At 35.5% G+C, this 16,560-nt stretch overlaps 1 long non-coding RNA gene across 1 annotated transcript in view; it reads right to left on the bottom strand.

Annotated features, from left to right (window-relative positions):
- Snhg14 (small nucleolar RNA host gene 14) overlaps positions 1-16,560 on the bottom strand; it is a 1,177,441-nt gene that overhangs the window by 44,339 nt on the left and 1,116,542 nt on the right. Inside the window, exons 166-168 of the long non-coding RNA NR_146211.1 lie at positions 13,485-13,595; positions 5,374-5,508; positions 784-898 (exon numbers count right to left, since the gene is read on the bottom strand). This is a non-coding gene — a long non-coding RNA (small nucleolar RNA host gene 14). The remainder of the gene's footprint in view (positions 1-783; positions 899-5,373; positions 5,509-13,484; positions 13,596-16,560) is intronic.

A 16,560-nucleotide genomic window follows, 5' to 3' on the forward strand; every position in this document is an offset into this window, starting at 1 on the left:
TTTTTAAAGGATGGAAACAAATCTTAGTGTTTTCTCAAAAAAGTTGAGCATGTTAATAGCAAATACGCTTTGAGACAAACATGCAGCTAACTAAAAAATTAGGAAAACAGGTGACAGACCTCTCTATATACTTAAGAGCAGTCCTAGATTACTGGAAGAATCTAGAACCTTTCATAACAGGACTACAAGAAAAACGACATATCTACATTGCATAAGTTGCAAATCTTAAAATAACCTCTTTGAGTCATTAGTAGGACAACAATAAACCCATAATTACTTGGACACCATGGATAACTACTGTAAGTGACATGGAGCATCTCACACAACAGTGAAATGACAATTTAAAAAAAAAAATGTGTTTTAAGCATTTGTCATAACATACCACAATCTGAACCCTAAAACAAGTCATTGTAGGGTTATCCGGGTTGTTGATTTAATTCATTGGTATAATTGATTTAATTCATTGGTATAGTTCATTGATAAAGCACTTCGTTAGGATGTACAAGACCCTTAGAACAATAGTTTTGAGACAATTGTATGCTATGGAGCTATCAGAAAAATAACCTTTACAGAGCTGTAGAAAGCAAAATTCCCATTTTAAATGATTTTATTATTCTAATTGTATTTGCACCAAATTTTCCCTAAGAGTGAACGTTCAAGGAGTAATAGCTGGAAAAAGTGCAATTTTTTTTTGAGGCACAAATGTACATGCATATGATATCCAGTATAGTCTAGAGTAAACCATAAAAGGTAATTATCATGATCCATTCTAATCAGACTTACCAAAATCCAGAGACAGAATCTTGAAAGCAACAAAAAGAAGCAACTAATATCCATGTGTCTCCAATTAAATGATTGGATAGCTTGTTTTTTCGATGTCCAAAGTTAAGAGGAGGAACTGAAAGGAGGGTACAGAAGCAGAAAGAGTGAAGGGTGGAGGTATAGGATGAGAACACTAACACTGAGGTTTTATATCCAGGGAAGTTTCTAAAAAGAATGAGAGCAATATTAAGAGGAATTCTTAAGTAAAAGTTTTGAGAAATCACTACTACTAGGTCTTTTTTTTTTTTTTTTAAGAGAATACAGATAGCGTTAGTTCATGACTTTAGTCTCAGCACTGGGAAGCAGAAACAGGAGGATCTCTTGTGTTTAAGGCCGGCCAGGGCTACTTAGTAAGATCCTGCTTTAAATAAATAATTAGAATAAGATTAATGTGGAAGGAACAATTTCGACTCAGGTTATGGTTTAAGATTAAACAACCTCAGTATTCAGTTTGGTTGGTAAACCCAGTATTTCTGAAGAATTTTAGAAATTAACAAAAGTCATGTTATATGTACATTTTATAAAGGTGTAATTTGTGGTACTTTGAAATAAAGTAGTCCACTATGAAGCCTCTTGCAATTAATCTGTCAGTTCAAATTTAAGTTTAGATGTGAGAATCAATAATTAAAACTGAAAGGATTCCAAGTCCTTTATAGCTCAAATGTTTTTGCATCATCGTATCATATAGAAGCCATGTGAAAAATTATTTAGAAGGATATGATTACTGTAGGGTTCTCTGGATATAAAACATCAGTGATCCTAAGTACTGAATCTACTGTACTTAGCTTATTCATCTATTTCATCTGTACTTTGTTCATTATGGTTAATTACTGTATGTTCCTAGGCCTACAACTTAACTGTTTTCTTCCTTTCATTGATCATTTTGAATAGTTACAAGGTATACTTTTTTTGTCACTCTTAGAATGTCAAAGCAAAGAAAAGGTATTAGAAAACAAGTGTTGGAACTTGAATTACTATTTCCTAAATGCTTAAATTTAAATTATACAATGTTTAGATTTGTCCCTTATGCAGTACTTCAATGAAAATTGTTTTTATATTAGGAAGAATGTATATAATGCCCTATGGTTTCTACAAAGAATACTGAAGAACACACACAAAAGCAAACAACGAGCCAAAATGTGACATTACCCTCCGTCCCCCAAAAAAGAGATGAGTATTAATGGCTGTATTGGAGGAAATCGCAAGCCAAACAGTAAAAGATTAAAAAAAGAAAAAAAAGAAAAAAAAGAGACACACAAGGACCAAACTATATAAAGCAAACATTTGTCAGTGATCATTTACATATACGAGCAATAAATTAAAAGAGCAGAAGTAACCAGGAAAACAAAAACAAAAAAACAGGTTGGCAGTAAAAGATTGAGAAAAAGGGCCCTTCCATGCAAATGTAACACAAAGTGAATTAGGGCAGAGAGCAAGATATATATCAGGTTTGGGAAAGGGGTAGAGACTTTAAAAATTAGTACTTAGAGGAAACAAGGAATATTATGTGGGGATTAGTCAACTGACTAAGGCAACATAACAGTATTTACAAAGCTGTAAATATCAAAGCTCCAAAAGAATATAATGTAACCATTAACAAAACTGAAAGAAAAAAATTGAAGTTCAAGGACTTTTTTGAATACATATGTTTATGGCCAGCCAAGGCTACATGAAAACCCTACCTCAACAAAGAGCTTAAATAACTCCAAGAAGGAAACATTCACTTTGTGTCAAATTACTGATAACCAAGCCCACTATTTTGATATGAGTTTGAGAATCTACTGTTTCCACTTAAAACGTTTTCTGTAATTATAACAGGTAGAGTATGTCAAGCTGAAACAAAAGTCAGTAGACAATAGTTCGAATAAATAGAAATAACAGGAAAGGTCATTAGGTAATAATCTGCCTGTACGTGGGGTTTCACCGTTTTTCATTGATTCAAGAAAACTTGTAGCAATTATAGATAAGTTGTGTGCATAATATATGAGTATAATTATGTATTGGTATGTGGGATCAGAGCTAGAATTGTTGTATATAATATTAAAATTAAACTGATCTCCAGGCTCGATGATTTTAATGTTTTTATTGTATGCCAAACAGTAAATAAACAAAAGTATTTATATAAAATTGTATTTTCACTTAAAAAAGAGTAAGTATAGATCACCATTTTTTCTAAAAATGAACAAAAGGTTTAAGTATTATGAATATCCTCAATCTTCACAAAATGTTTGTAATCTTCAATTTTAAAATTAACTTTCAGGTATAAGATAAAGACTAAAAGAGCAAGTAGGTTTTTGGTTCAACCAAATCATAGGCATCTGATAAAGATCCAGTGTATGGAATAGCTGTGTCACATGGTAATTCTGCAGCAAAAACAGTCGAGTCCAACAATGAACCAAGCAAAAACTTCTAAACGGTTAGATGCTAAAGCATACATATACTTAGTGGCATGAACTTGAAAGGATGCTCTCCTTTACTATTCCTTAGTTGAGTGCAAATTACATCCAAAATCAGATGCTTTATTATGCCCACTAAATGGCCTTTCTCTTCAAAGATGAAATATATTGGTAAGTATGGAAAAATATAGAATGTTTATGACTAATATGAGTGTAAAATCATGCTGATATGGAAAGAAGAAGTTGGTGGTTCCTCAGTAAACTAAAGAGAATCGGTATGACTTGATTATTTGCCTAGCAAGTATATCACCAAATGAACTGAAGTATTCAAACAAAAGCTTTCCACATTTTTTTAAAAATTCTTTTTGTGCTTTTTAAAAAAGGTGTATTTATTGTAGTTGTCTCCAGACATACCAGAAGAGGGCACTGGATCCTATTACAGATGGTTATGAGCCACCATGTGGTTGCTGAGAATTGAACTCAGAACCTCTGGAAGGGCAGTCAGTGCTCTTAACCACTGATCCATCTCTCCAGCGCAGAACGGTTGGCACTCTTAACCACTGAGCCATTTCTCCAGCAGTCTTTCTACCAACTTTTAAAAGCCACACTCTTGAAAATAGTCACCATGTAAAGACATACAAAATATCCACCAACTAATTTATAAGCAAAACTGTATATGTATGCAGTTTGATAGCTAGTGAATGAATTGGATAAATAAGCATGTAAGTTTTACTATGGACCCCAATACCAACTAGGCATGACATAAAAACCTTTATTGATCAGAATAGTATGACCTCTGAAGCAAGACCCTCCTGTGATTTGAGCTGCAACAGTTTACTCATATCACATAAGAATATGTAGCAACTGCCAGATGGAATTGGTCTGTGTTCTCTTACACACTACTGGATGACTACAAGGGGCTTGGTGGCAATGGAACTTGGGCATATTTTAGTGCTGTTTTAGCATCAGTACCTCTAGGTTTTGAGTGCTTCTCAAATCTCTGCCTGTATCAATAGCCACAGGATTCTAGTCCAGCATTGTGCTAGCCAGTGTAGAGTTGGAGTGAGAGAATTCCCTAGTGTTTCAAAGGCTGTGTTGGTCATGGGCTCAAAGGTTGTGGCACTCTGTCCAGGGTCTTTGAACAGGCATTTTCCAAAGGAAGACTGAAAAAACTTGGAATGAGTATCTACTTTAGTACACACTAAGTCATTATTACAAGGGTCAAAAGAGTGCTCAAAATCATTATAATATAGGGGGAAAGAACAAATAGTTAATAAGGAAAAACTGGAAATGTGTGAAGTATCTGAGCAATTAGGCGAATGTAATAAAAATATGTATCAGATTACCAAACTGCAAATTTAACTGATATTCAAACATAATGATTGAGGATTCAAAACAAATAACACATGACTGGAAGGTTAAAAGATTGGAACAATAGCAACAAATATTAGACCTGAAAACATCAATTAAATAACACATTGGTCAAAAATAAAAACTCTTACCTAGATTATTAGTTATCTGAAAATATATAGAAAGAAGAGAAAAATAAAGAATGAATGAAGGAAGTTTGTGGCATTGGTGGAGCACGATTAAAAAGGAATTTTTTTTTTAACTTGGTGTTGGCTCATTTGCTTTGCTTACCCAATTCCCTGGCTTGAATCAATAGCACAAAATGTTACAATAGGACAAAGGTTCAAATAGTTTGTGTTCAAGATAAAACAAAGAGAAAGGTTTAAGAGGCTGAAGAATTAATGGCATTAAACATCCTATACTAGGTGAAAGTTACCCAGGTACAGGTAGTTCACGGGATTCCAGGTTTGGTCTATGTATTTGCCCCAGAACATAGTCATTGCCTTGTGCCACACACATAGGTATACATGTGCGCCTCTGCGCATGCACGCGCACACACATACACACACACACACACACACACACACACACACACACACCAGAAAAATGTTGAAAACAAAAGAAACCATATATAAGAGCCCTCTCGTATATGTAGCATACACCTCAATAGAAACATCATGCTTTGAAGTAGAGAAGTTTTTAAAGGGCTAAAGAATTGCATCTGGATATATGTATGCCCAGGAGAGGTATTGCTGGATCTTCTGGTAGTACTATGTCCAATTTTCTGAGGAATCGCCAGACTTACTTCCAGAGTGGTTGTACAAGCTTGCAATCCCCCCAGTAATGGAGGAGTGTTCTTCTTTCTCCACATCTTCACCAGCATCTGTTGTCACCTGAATTTTTAGAGACAGCACCCAAGGAGCTGAAGGGCTCTGCAACCCTATAGGTGGAACAACAATATGAACTAACCAGAGCTCGTGTCTCTAGCTGCATATGTATCAGAAGATGGCCTAGTTGACCATCACTGGGAAGAGAGGCCCCTTGGTATTGCAAACTTTATATGCCCCAGTACAGGGGAATGCCAGGGCCAAGAAGTGGGAGTGGGTGGATCGGGGAGCAGGTTGGGAGGAGGGTATAGGGAACTTTCGGGATAGCATTTGAAATGTAAAATATCTAATAAAAAAAAAGAAAACTTTAGAAATGAAAGAAAAAAATTGCATCTGCTGTCTACTTTGATGAATACTTGAACAATTTAAAAAGAGGAAACAGTTGTTATGACTCATGGTATTGGTGGTTTTAGTCCATGATCTACTGCTTCCATTGCTTTTGTTGATTACAAGTGCAGGACATCATGGCAGAAGATATGATAAATGAAGCAAGACTGTTCACCTCATAGTGGTCAAGAACCAGGAAGAGACATGAAAAGTCTAAGACATGGCTACAGACAACAACCTGGTGACCTATTGTTCTGTCTACCATTTTTCAATAATGCCTTCAGATTAATCCAACAATTAGGCTTAATTGACTAATATGTCAGAGCTTCTATGTCCCAGTCATCCATAAATGAATTAATATTTATGTTATTACATGGTTGTAGTGCTGCCAACCAAGAATTACTATGCTTAACAGAGCTATCCTTCAGAAACATGAGACTTAACAGACCACTCCCTCTTCCCCTAAAAGTTAATGTGATAAAAGTGGCCTGCCTTATGTAAAATGTTAAATTGGTAGGGTCTTTGGCACAGCAGTAGAGTGCTTACCTTGGATGCATTAAATCCTAGGTTTGCTCTCCAGTCCTACAAAAAATTGTTAATTACAGTGGAAACAGAACCAAATGCAAAGTTCAGAGGTAGGCTGCTTGTGTAGAATATGTAAGGCTTTGTATTTCATTCTCAACACCCCCAAATTTAAATAATAAAGTAAGAGGCTTAGTGACAATCTTTAGTGTGAATATCATCAAGGAAAATGTTTTCCTTTTTTTGTGACATGGTTTCATTATGTATTCATGGTTTATCTGAACTTCTTCTTTTAAATCCCAAGTGCTATAAATAAAGATGTATGTCCCTGACCTGGCCAAAGCTATCCTAATAAATACAATGAAAAATAAGGGGTGTTTTGAAATTCTTTAAAATGTGAACTGTAAATTCAAAGGGGAGGCAAGGAGACAATAGTGGAAGTTTAAAATGGATTACAGAAGTTACCTTATAACAATTATAAATATATCCACCCAATATTGGTGTGTGTAAATGTAGAAAGCAATTATTAAACGATGAGAAGTGAGATATCTAAGGTTCAGTAAAGCCTTAGATCTTTATACACTACTTTAGAGTGCACAGGTTATCAGGATAGAAAGCCATCAAGGCAACACTAGGTTTAAACTATTCAGGTATAGTCAAACTGTGGCTTGTAGGCTTAAGAAGACTTCATGAAGCAAGAAAAGCTATAAATACAACATAACACAAAATTGTAAATTTACTTAAATGATGAGATTTTAGGATGTGTTTCTCCCTCCCTCCCTCCCTCCCTCCCTCCCTCCCTCCCTCCCTCCCTCCCTCCCTCCCTCCCTCCCTCCCTCTCTCTCTCCCTCTCTCTCTCTCCCTCCCTCCCTCCCTCCCTCCCTCTCTCTCCCTCTCTCTCTCTCTCTCTCTCTCTCTCTCTCTCTCTCTCTCTCTCTCTCTCTCTCTCTCTCTCTCTCCTCTCTCTCTCTGTTACAGTTCTTAACTGAGAATGTTGTAGATAACAAAGTTGTGCCATCTTGTCTAACGTTTGGAACCCCTTGCCAGTAAGTCAAATGTTCTCAAGTTAGACAGGTTGAGTGAAAATCAGTCTAACTTATTCAAAAAGAAAAGTACCATTTTTATGTTTGTATTGTATAGCCAATTCAATTTTCATATGAGAAGCCATTTACTATACCTTTTGTCCAAGTAAATAAGCACTCATAAACAATATTCTTGATAAGAATATGTTTTTCTTGTCAACTGTCTAATCTTGTGATATGGTATGATTTTCTTAATTTTGGGAAACAGTAGGTAAGGATTTCCTAGAAGACATATATAATCATTCTACTAGTATTATATGTTTATCTATAAACTTAACCTAACAGGCCAAAATTGAGCTCTGCATTTGGTACTTTATTAAGTATTATATTGTCTGTACTTAAGTGATGTCACTGATAAAAAGAATAAAGAGTCTTTGTTCATTGATGGTGTTTAAATAAAACTTTAGCAGGTAACCTAGTTAAACAAGTAGCTTCTTAGAATGATGTATCTCAAAGATAATTAGCAAGAGACAAGCCTATTCAGTGCTCTGATTATAGGTTAGATATCCAATTTCTAGTTGAATCTCAGGGTTCTTGTTTTGGTTTTCAGTTTTTTATAGATAAACATGTCATCTATGAATAAATGTCTTTCCTCCTTTTCAAATTTGCAAGTCTGTTATTTTTTTCATTACTTACTATACTGACTAGTACTTGTACAATATGTCATATTCTGCTAATAATATCTACTTGTGTCCTAAGTTATTTTCTATTTTAGGTGACATTAAATATATTTATAGTGTCTGCAAAGCAACGGTAACACTTTCCCCTCCATGTTTATGATTTATAAGAAAGGACAGCATGGAATAGGAAAATACATGTATTGGTAAAAATAGTATATCACTTTCCTTGCCAGGCTTGTGCCAGATGAACTTCCATCACCTGCAAGTGGTACCAAGAAGAGAACTGATTTTTTCATTTCCTATCATAGTTATATCAATGGAGGTGACAGGGAACATTGAGACCCCCCACAACTTATCCCAACACAAAAGCAATAAGAATTAGTATTAGATGATCCTAGCCAACATTGTTTAACCAGAAACACCTCAGTGCCACTGGTTTGAACATCCAGTCACACCAAATGTAAATAAAAATGAGCAAGACTCATTTTTTTTCTTCTTTTCAACACCATACATTACAATGAAAAACCAAAATCACAACCTTAGTAGAAGGCAACAGTAGGAAAGTATCAAGGGTTGTTGGCCATCAATGGAAGGAGAGGCAATAGGTCCTGTGAAGGTTCTATGCCCACTATAGGGGAATGCCAGGACTGGGAATGGGAGTGGGTGGGTTGGGGAGCAGGAGGGGTGGGTTAGGGATTTCCGGAGAGGAAACTAGGAAAGGGAATAACATTTGAAATGTAGATAAAGAAATTATCTAATAAAAAACAAAAAAAGAAACTATTATTAACAGTAATCAATGAAACCAAATATGTAAAATAAAACCTGGGTCTTAGAAAAGATCCATAAATTTTGTAAGGATGTAGTTATAACTTTAAATGTATTCAATGGTTTTTATTAAAATAATAATGATCATTTCTGTGTCCAACTTAATAACCTACCCATTCCTTGATCAATTGCTCTGATAAAAGTCACACAAGAAATGGAAATTTAAATAAATGTACATTTGTTGAATAAATTAGAGTAAGAACCAGTAGCATTCCAAACAGAAATCAAAGACAAGATGTTCTCACTGTTTAACCTTATCACACATGTAAGTGGAAAGTGTGTGTATATGCTAGCTTGTGCTAAGTGCTTTAATTTTATTTCCATAATTGTGTCAATAGATTTTAATTATGAAAAGGTATTTACATAAAATATAGTAACTTTCATTGAAATGGTTGACTTTTATACTAACCAGTTTAAACTCAGTAAGTTGAAATTACACGAATTCTAATATGTTTAGCATCTTGGATGCAACTAATGTGTAATGTGTGGCTGACTTTAAGAAATCACACCATCTATAGTTATTCACTACAGAAATGTAATATGCAGCTAGATGCTATCATTTCTTTTTGTTTTAATAGCATATATTTCTAGTACAAAGTGATGGGCTTTATGTCATTTTATTTATCCTTTAATTTATTCATTTGTTTGTTTACATCCCCAAATCTGTTCTGACTCCTGGTCCTTTTATTTTATTCTCTCTCTCTCTCTCTCTCTCTCTCTCTCTCTCTGTATGTATATATATATATATATATATATATATATATATATACATATATATATATACACACACACACACACGTATATATATATGTATATATATATATGTATATACATATATATATATGCTGTAGTTGTCTTCAGACAAATCAGAAGAAGGCATGGAATCTTATTACAGATGGTTGTGAGCCATCATGTGGTAGTTGCGAATTGAACTAAGGACCTCTGGAAGAGTAGTGAGTGCTTTAAACCACTGAGCCATCTCTCCAGTTGCTCGATTGCATTTTCATGATAGTATATGTTCTACTTTAATCACATTCATCACCCACTCATTATGATCTTTTATTGATCTTCTTTCTTACAACTCACCCTCTTTGCCTTTCCTGAATACTTTTCCCTACTTCCATGCCATTCATGTGTGTGTGTGTATGTGTAGTCTGTGTGTGTCTTTGTGTTTGTGAATTTTTTTCATAAATGTGATCATTTTACTCTTTATGGATGAAGAAAATCCCAGCTGTCTATTAATCTGTTCATGAACATCAAAACTAATTCATACCATCTACATTTTAATTTGTTCCTTACTGGACAAGGATGTTCACATATCTCTATACTGAATTACATTCCCAAGAGTGGCATCACTCCATCATATGGTAGTTGTAATTTTCGGTTTTTGTTTTTGTTTTTTTTGTTTTTTGTTTTTGTTTTTTTTTTTTGAGAAACCTGTATACAGACTGATTAGTATGGCTGAACTAATTCATATTGTCACTAGCTATGTATAGTGGTCCTTCTTTCCTCCCATCCTCTTCAGTGTTTTCTGTTGTTGCTTTCCATGTGTGTGCAAATGGAGGCTAGAAGTCTTTCCTAAGTTTCTATTCACTTGTTTTTTGTTTTGTGATGGTTGTTCCTGTTTGCTTATTTGTTTTTGTTTTGTTTTGTTTTGTTTATTGTGTGATAGAGTTTCTCACTGACCTGGAATAGTAGATTATGCTATCTGAACAGTGAGTCCCAGAGATCCTACCTGTCTCAGCCTCTACCACAGTGGCATTACAAGCTTGTGCCACCTTGCCTGGCTTCTTTGTACTTGAGTTTAGTTGGTCAAACTCAGGTTCTCATGCTTGAAAGAAAAACACTATACTACCTGAGCCATCTCCACAAGGAGTCTAGTTTATTTCCTTAGAGGTAGCCTTTCTGATGGGCATAAGATAAATTTCCAGTCTTTTCATTTGCATTTCCTTAATGGTTAAAAATACTGATCATTATTCATGTATTTATTGGTCACTTGAGCTTTATCAGTAAAGATCTCTTTTTCTTTATGGAAAATTCATATTACTTGTGGTTTCAATGTTTAACCACAATTGTTCTGGGAATCGAACCGATTAACTTTGGAAGAGCCCTCAATGTTCCTAACTGCTTAATGTGTTCAGGTAGCATAATCTAATTATAGCATTTTGCATATTCTTGGTATTAGTCCCCTCTCAGATATAAAAAAATAAAACAGCATAGATTTTCTTCCATGTGTAGTCTGAATCTTTACTCTTAAAAGTTTATTTATTTATTTTTGTTTTTGTTTTTGTTTTTTTTTTTATGTCTGGAGCCTTTATGAGGCTATGTGTACCATGTGTGCGCAGAGAACTGGGGGCAACAGATTGCCTGGAAGTGGAGTTAGAGGTAACTGTGCTACCATGTGGAGCCAAACTTAGTTCTTATGTGAGTAAGTAACTGAAACAGCTGAGCAATCTCTACAGCTTTGTCTCTTTTGCTGTGCAGAAACTTTTAATGTAATCTAATCCTATTTTGTAAATTCCTCCTAACATTTTCTGACCTACTTTCAGAAAGTCCTTGCCTTTCTATATCTTGAAGTGCTTCTATGTAGTCCACTTCAATTCTTTGGGTCATACATTAAATAAAGCCTTTATTAAATAAAGCCTTTAATCTGTTTTCAGTGGATTTTTATGCAGGGTAAGAGAGAAGAATTTAGTTTATCCTTTTTTAATTTTTTTATTATTGTATGTATGAGTGTTTTGTGACCATGTATATCTGTGTATCACTTGGCTACCTGGCTTCCCAAGGAAGCCTGCAGAGGTATCTGAACCCTGGGAAATGGAGTTACAGATGGTTGTGAGTTGTTACATGGGTTCTGGGAATTGAACCGATTACTTCTGGAAGAGCCCTCAATGTTCTTAACTGCTAAGCCCTCTTCAGCCCTAGTTTAATTCTTGTACATATATGTTAAGTTGTCTTAGCACCATTTATTAAAGATGTTTTCCCCTGAATGTATAATTTTGAGACTCATGTAAAAAAAAAAAAAACAAAAAAATAGTTGGGCACAACAGCATGGGATTATATGTTTTGTTTTATTTAGTATAATTTAGTATATTTGTTCATGTGTCTGTTTTGTGTTAAGTATCATGTTGTTTTATCAGAATGGCTCTATACTATGTTTGAAGTTACATACTGTGACAATACCAACTTTGCTGTTTGTGCTTAGGATTGCTTTGGTTATTCATAGGTTTTTGTACTCAGTGTTGTTTTTAAACTTTAAAATAATTCTTCCAACAATTTCCAGAATTGTAATAGGGATTATATTGAAAATGTGAATCACTTTAATTTGCAGAGCTATGTTTACATTATTAACTCTACCAATCTGTCTTCCGGTGTCTTTTTTTTTTTTTTTAATCGTTTCTTTTCTTTTCTTTCTTTCTTTCTTTTTTTTTTTTTTGACTTTGACTTTATTGGATATTTTCTTTATTTACATTTCAAGTGTTATCCCCTTTCCTGTTTTCCCCTCCAAAACACCCTCCCCCTCACCTTCCTGCTCCCCCTTTACACCAACCCACCCACTCTTGCTTCCTGGCCCTGACATTCCCCTACACTGGGGCATAGAGCCTTCACAGGACCAAGGGCCTCTTCTCCCATTGATGTCCAACTAGGACATCCTCTGCTATATATGCAGCTGGAGCCATGAGTCCCACCATGTGTACTCTTTGGTTGGTGGTTTAGTTTCTGGGAGCTCTGGGAGTACTGGTTAATTAATATTGTTGTTTATCCTATGGGGCTGCAAACCCCCTCAACTCTTTGGGTCCTTTCTCTAGCTCCTTCATTGGGTACCCTGTGCTCGGTCCCATGGATGGCTGTGAGCATCCACTTTTGTATTTGTCAGGTACTGGCAGAGCCTCTCAGGAGACAGCTATATCAGGCTCCTGTCAGCAAGCAGTTGTTGGCATCCACAATAGTGTCTGAGTTTGGTGGCTGTATATGGGATGGATCCTCAGGTGCGACTCTGTATGGTCATTCCCTCAGTCTCTGCTCCACATGTTGTCTCTGTAAGTCCCTTCATGGGTGTTTTGTTCCCCCTTCTAAGAAGGATTAAAGTATCCACACTTTGTTCTTTGTTCTTGAGTTTCATTAGTTTGGTGGTTTCTCAGAAAATTGGACATAGGACCTGAGAACCCAGTAATACTGAGCGCCCAGAAGATGCTCCAACGTGTCATAAGGACACATGCTCCACTATATTCATAGCCTTATTTATAATAGCCAGAAGCTGGAAAGAACCTAAATGTCCCTCAACAGAGGAATGGATACAGAAAATGTACTACTCAGCTATTAAAAACGATACATTTATGAAATTCTTAGGCAAATGGATGGATCTGGAGGATATCATTCTGAGTGAGATAGCCCAATCATAAAAGAACATCCATGATATGCACTCACTGATAAGTGAATATTAGCCCAGAAACTCAGAATACCCAAAATAACAATTTACAAACCACGTGTCTTTGAATTCTTTTGGAAGTGTTTTAAGGTTTTCATTGTTGAGATCATTTACCTTCTTGGTGAGATTTATTTCTAGTGGTTATGTTTTGACATTCCTGTAAATGTGACCAGTTTTATGCTCAGAATGTTCATTATGCAAATATAGAAAAGTTGTTGTCATACCTTTTTGTGTTGACTTTATATCTTGCTATTTTCCTAGGAGCATTTATCAGATCAGTTGGTTTTCCTGTCTGAGGAGAATTTTAGTGCCCAGTGAGTGTAGGTCCATATTGTCTGTAATAGGAATGGATTGAATTATTTCACTTAATGTACCCTGTATTTCCATTGCTTTATTACCTAGGTGAATAATTTAAGCATTATATTGACAAGTGGAGAGACGAGATATACTTATTTCCCAACTTTGTAAGTGATGCTGTCAGTTCTTTTCCCATTGAGAATGACGTTTGCTATAATTTTATGTTTATGGCCTTTATTATATCAAGGTATTGTCTTTTTATCCATAAATAGTTTACTTGGAGTATTTTCTCATGAACAGTTATTCATTATTCTAAGGCTGTTTTCTGTATTTATTACAATGATCATGCAATTTCTGTCCTTTGATCTATGTTTCATATGTGTGCATGTTTGTTACATTTACTGCCTTATATATGTTGAATTATCCTTTTATCTCTGGAATGAAGCAACTTTTGTATTAGTATGTGATCTTTTAAGATGTATATTTGGATTTGGTTAAGCATTTTTATTAAGAATTTTTACATCCATACTCCTCAGAACAATTGCATTATAGATTTTTTTCTTCACTGTATTTTTATTTAAGTTTTGTATCAATGTAATACTGTACTCATAACTTATGTTACTGTTGATGAACTTTATATTTTAGAGAATAATTTTGGAGATATTGGCGATAATGACTCTTTAATTATCTGATAGACCTCAGCAGCTTATCCATTCATTTCATCCTGGGCTGATGATGCAGTTCAAACCTGAATTTTTTCTGTTATTTTTGTCTGGACATTATACCTATTGATGAGAATATGAGTGTATTTTCATAGATGTTAAATTGTTAAATATTGTTTCATTATGGTATATTGTAATATTATAATATATGTTATATTGCCTGCTCGTCTGCATAGTTTATGATGAAGAGCGTGTTGTTGATATTTACACATTCTTCACATTCTCTTTTTATTAATTATTCAATAGTTTCACTACTATGCTTTGTTCTTTAGAATTATATGATTGCATTTGAATTTATCTTATTTGAAGCTTATTTATATTCTTGTTTGGTACATTGGTTTTATATATATATGGAAAGTTTTGAGCCATCCTTTTTTTTTTAGATTTATTTAATCTATATGAGTATACTGTCGTTATCTTTGATAAGAGGGGATCAGATCCCGTTACAGATGGTTGTGAGCAACCATGTGGTTGGTGGGAATTGAACTCAGGACTTCTTTCCAGAGCAGTCAGTGCTCCTAATCTCTGAGCCATCTCTCCAGCCCCTTGAGCCATCATTCTTAAAAATTTCCCCTTTCTCTTTTTCCTTCTTGGACTCACATTAATGTATAAGTTGATATAAATGCAGTTTGCTATGGCTCTATTTTGTTTAGTTTATTTTTCTATATTTTAGCTATTTTTTTTCCTTTCTGTTTCGTACTTTGACTAGATAATCTTACTTAGAGCATATTCATGTTAGCCAATATCTGGTCTGCTGACATTCATTATTGAGAGTTCTTTATATCATGTATATTTCTGTTGGTTTTTTCCCAGTGTTAGATGGAAGCCAGGGCTTTGAATATGCTGGTCAAGCCTTCTCCCATTAAACTACATACACATTACACACTTACTTTTTTAACATAAGTAATTTTCATGTGGTCATTTCTTACTGTTTTTTAGTCTATATTTCTTGAAGCATCATTTTCATATATTATGTAAATATTTCCTCATTTTCTTTAGTTCTTTGAATATATTTTTAAAAGTTGACTTACTGCCTTTGTCTAGTAGGTCCAACATCTTTCTTTCCTTAAGAATACTTTTATTTATTTATTTATTTATTTATTTATTTATTTATTTATATGTCAAATGCTGCTCTCTCTCCTGGACTCCCCCCCCCCCTTGTAGAGTTTCCCCTCCATTTCCCCTCCCCCACATCTCTGAGAGAGCAGCCCTCCCTTTTCAGGCCCCACCCTCGGGCATCAAGTCTCTACAAGATTAGACATTTTCTCTCCCACTGAGGCCAGACATAGTAGCCCTTTGCTGCATATGTGCCAAGGGCCTCAGATCAGCCTGTATGTGCTTTTTTGATTGGAGCTGCCTTTGGGAGCTTTGTGCTGTCTTTGGGAGATCCCAAAGGTCCAGGTTAGTTGACACTGTTGATCTTCCCATGGGACTACCACCTCACTGAGGGCCTTCAATTCTTCCCCTAAATCATCCATAGGGTTCTCCAACCTCTGTTCCGTTTTTGTGGGTATCTGCATCTGTCTCAGTCAGCTGATGGGTAAAGCCTCTCAGATCTGTCTGCAAGAACAGCATAGCATCATTAATAGCATGAGGGATTGGTGCCTGCTCATGGGATGCATCTCAAAATGGGTCAGTCACTAGTTGGCCATTACTTCAGTCTCTGTTCCATCTTTTTCCCTGCGTTTCTTTTAGATAGGACCAATTTTGGATCTAAAGTTTTGTGGGTGTGTTAGTGTCCCTATCCGTCCACTGGGAGTCCTGTTTGGCTACTGGATGTTGTCTCATCAGCTTTCCTATTCCCCTTTTTTTGGCATTTCAGCTAAGGTTGTCTGCATTGATTCCCAGGAAGTTCCCTCATCCCAGGTCTCTGGGACTTCCTAGACAATCCTCCAACCTCAACACCTGGCAGCTGCATACTTTCACTGACTCTCCTGGCCCTCTGGGCTTCTTTCCTGTCTGTCCTCCTGCCTGATCCTGCCCCCCCCTTCACTCCCCTCACACTCCCCTCTCTGAGCCAGGTTTCTCCTTCCCTCTAACCTCTCTTACTGCATTGTTTCACCTTTTTAGGGGATTCAAGCATACTTGGGCCTTCTTTCTTGTTTAACTTCTTTGGATCTGTGAGTTGTATCGTGGATATTCTGAACGAATTGGCTAATATTAACCTATCAGTGAGTACATACCATGGATGTCCTTTTGGGTCTGGGTTACCTCACTCAGGATGATATTTTCTATTTCCATCAATTTGCCTGTGAAATTCATAATGTCCTAGTTTTTAATA

Source organism: Mus musculus, chromosome 7, assembly GCF_000001635.26.
Source record: "Mus musculus strain C57BL/6J chromosome 7, GRCm38.p6 C57BL/6J".
Lineage (NCBI taxonomy): Eukaryota > Metazoa > Chordata > Mammalia > Rodentia > Muridae > Mus > Mus musculus.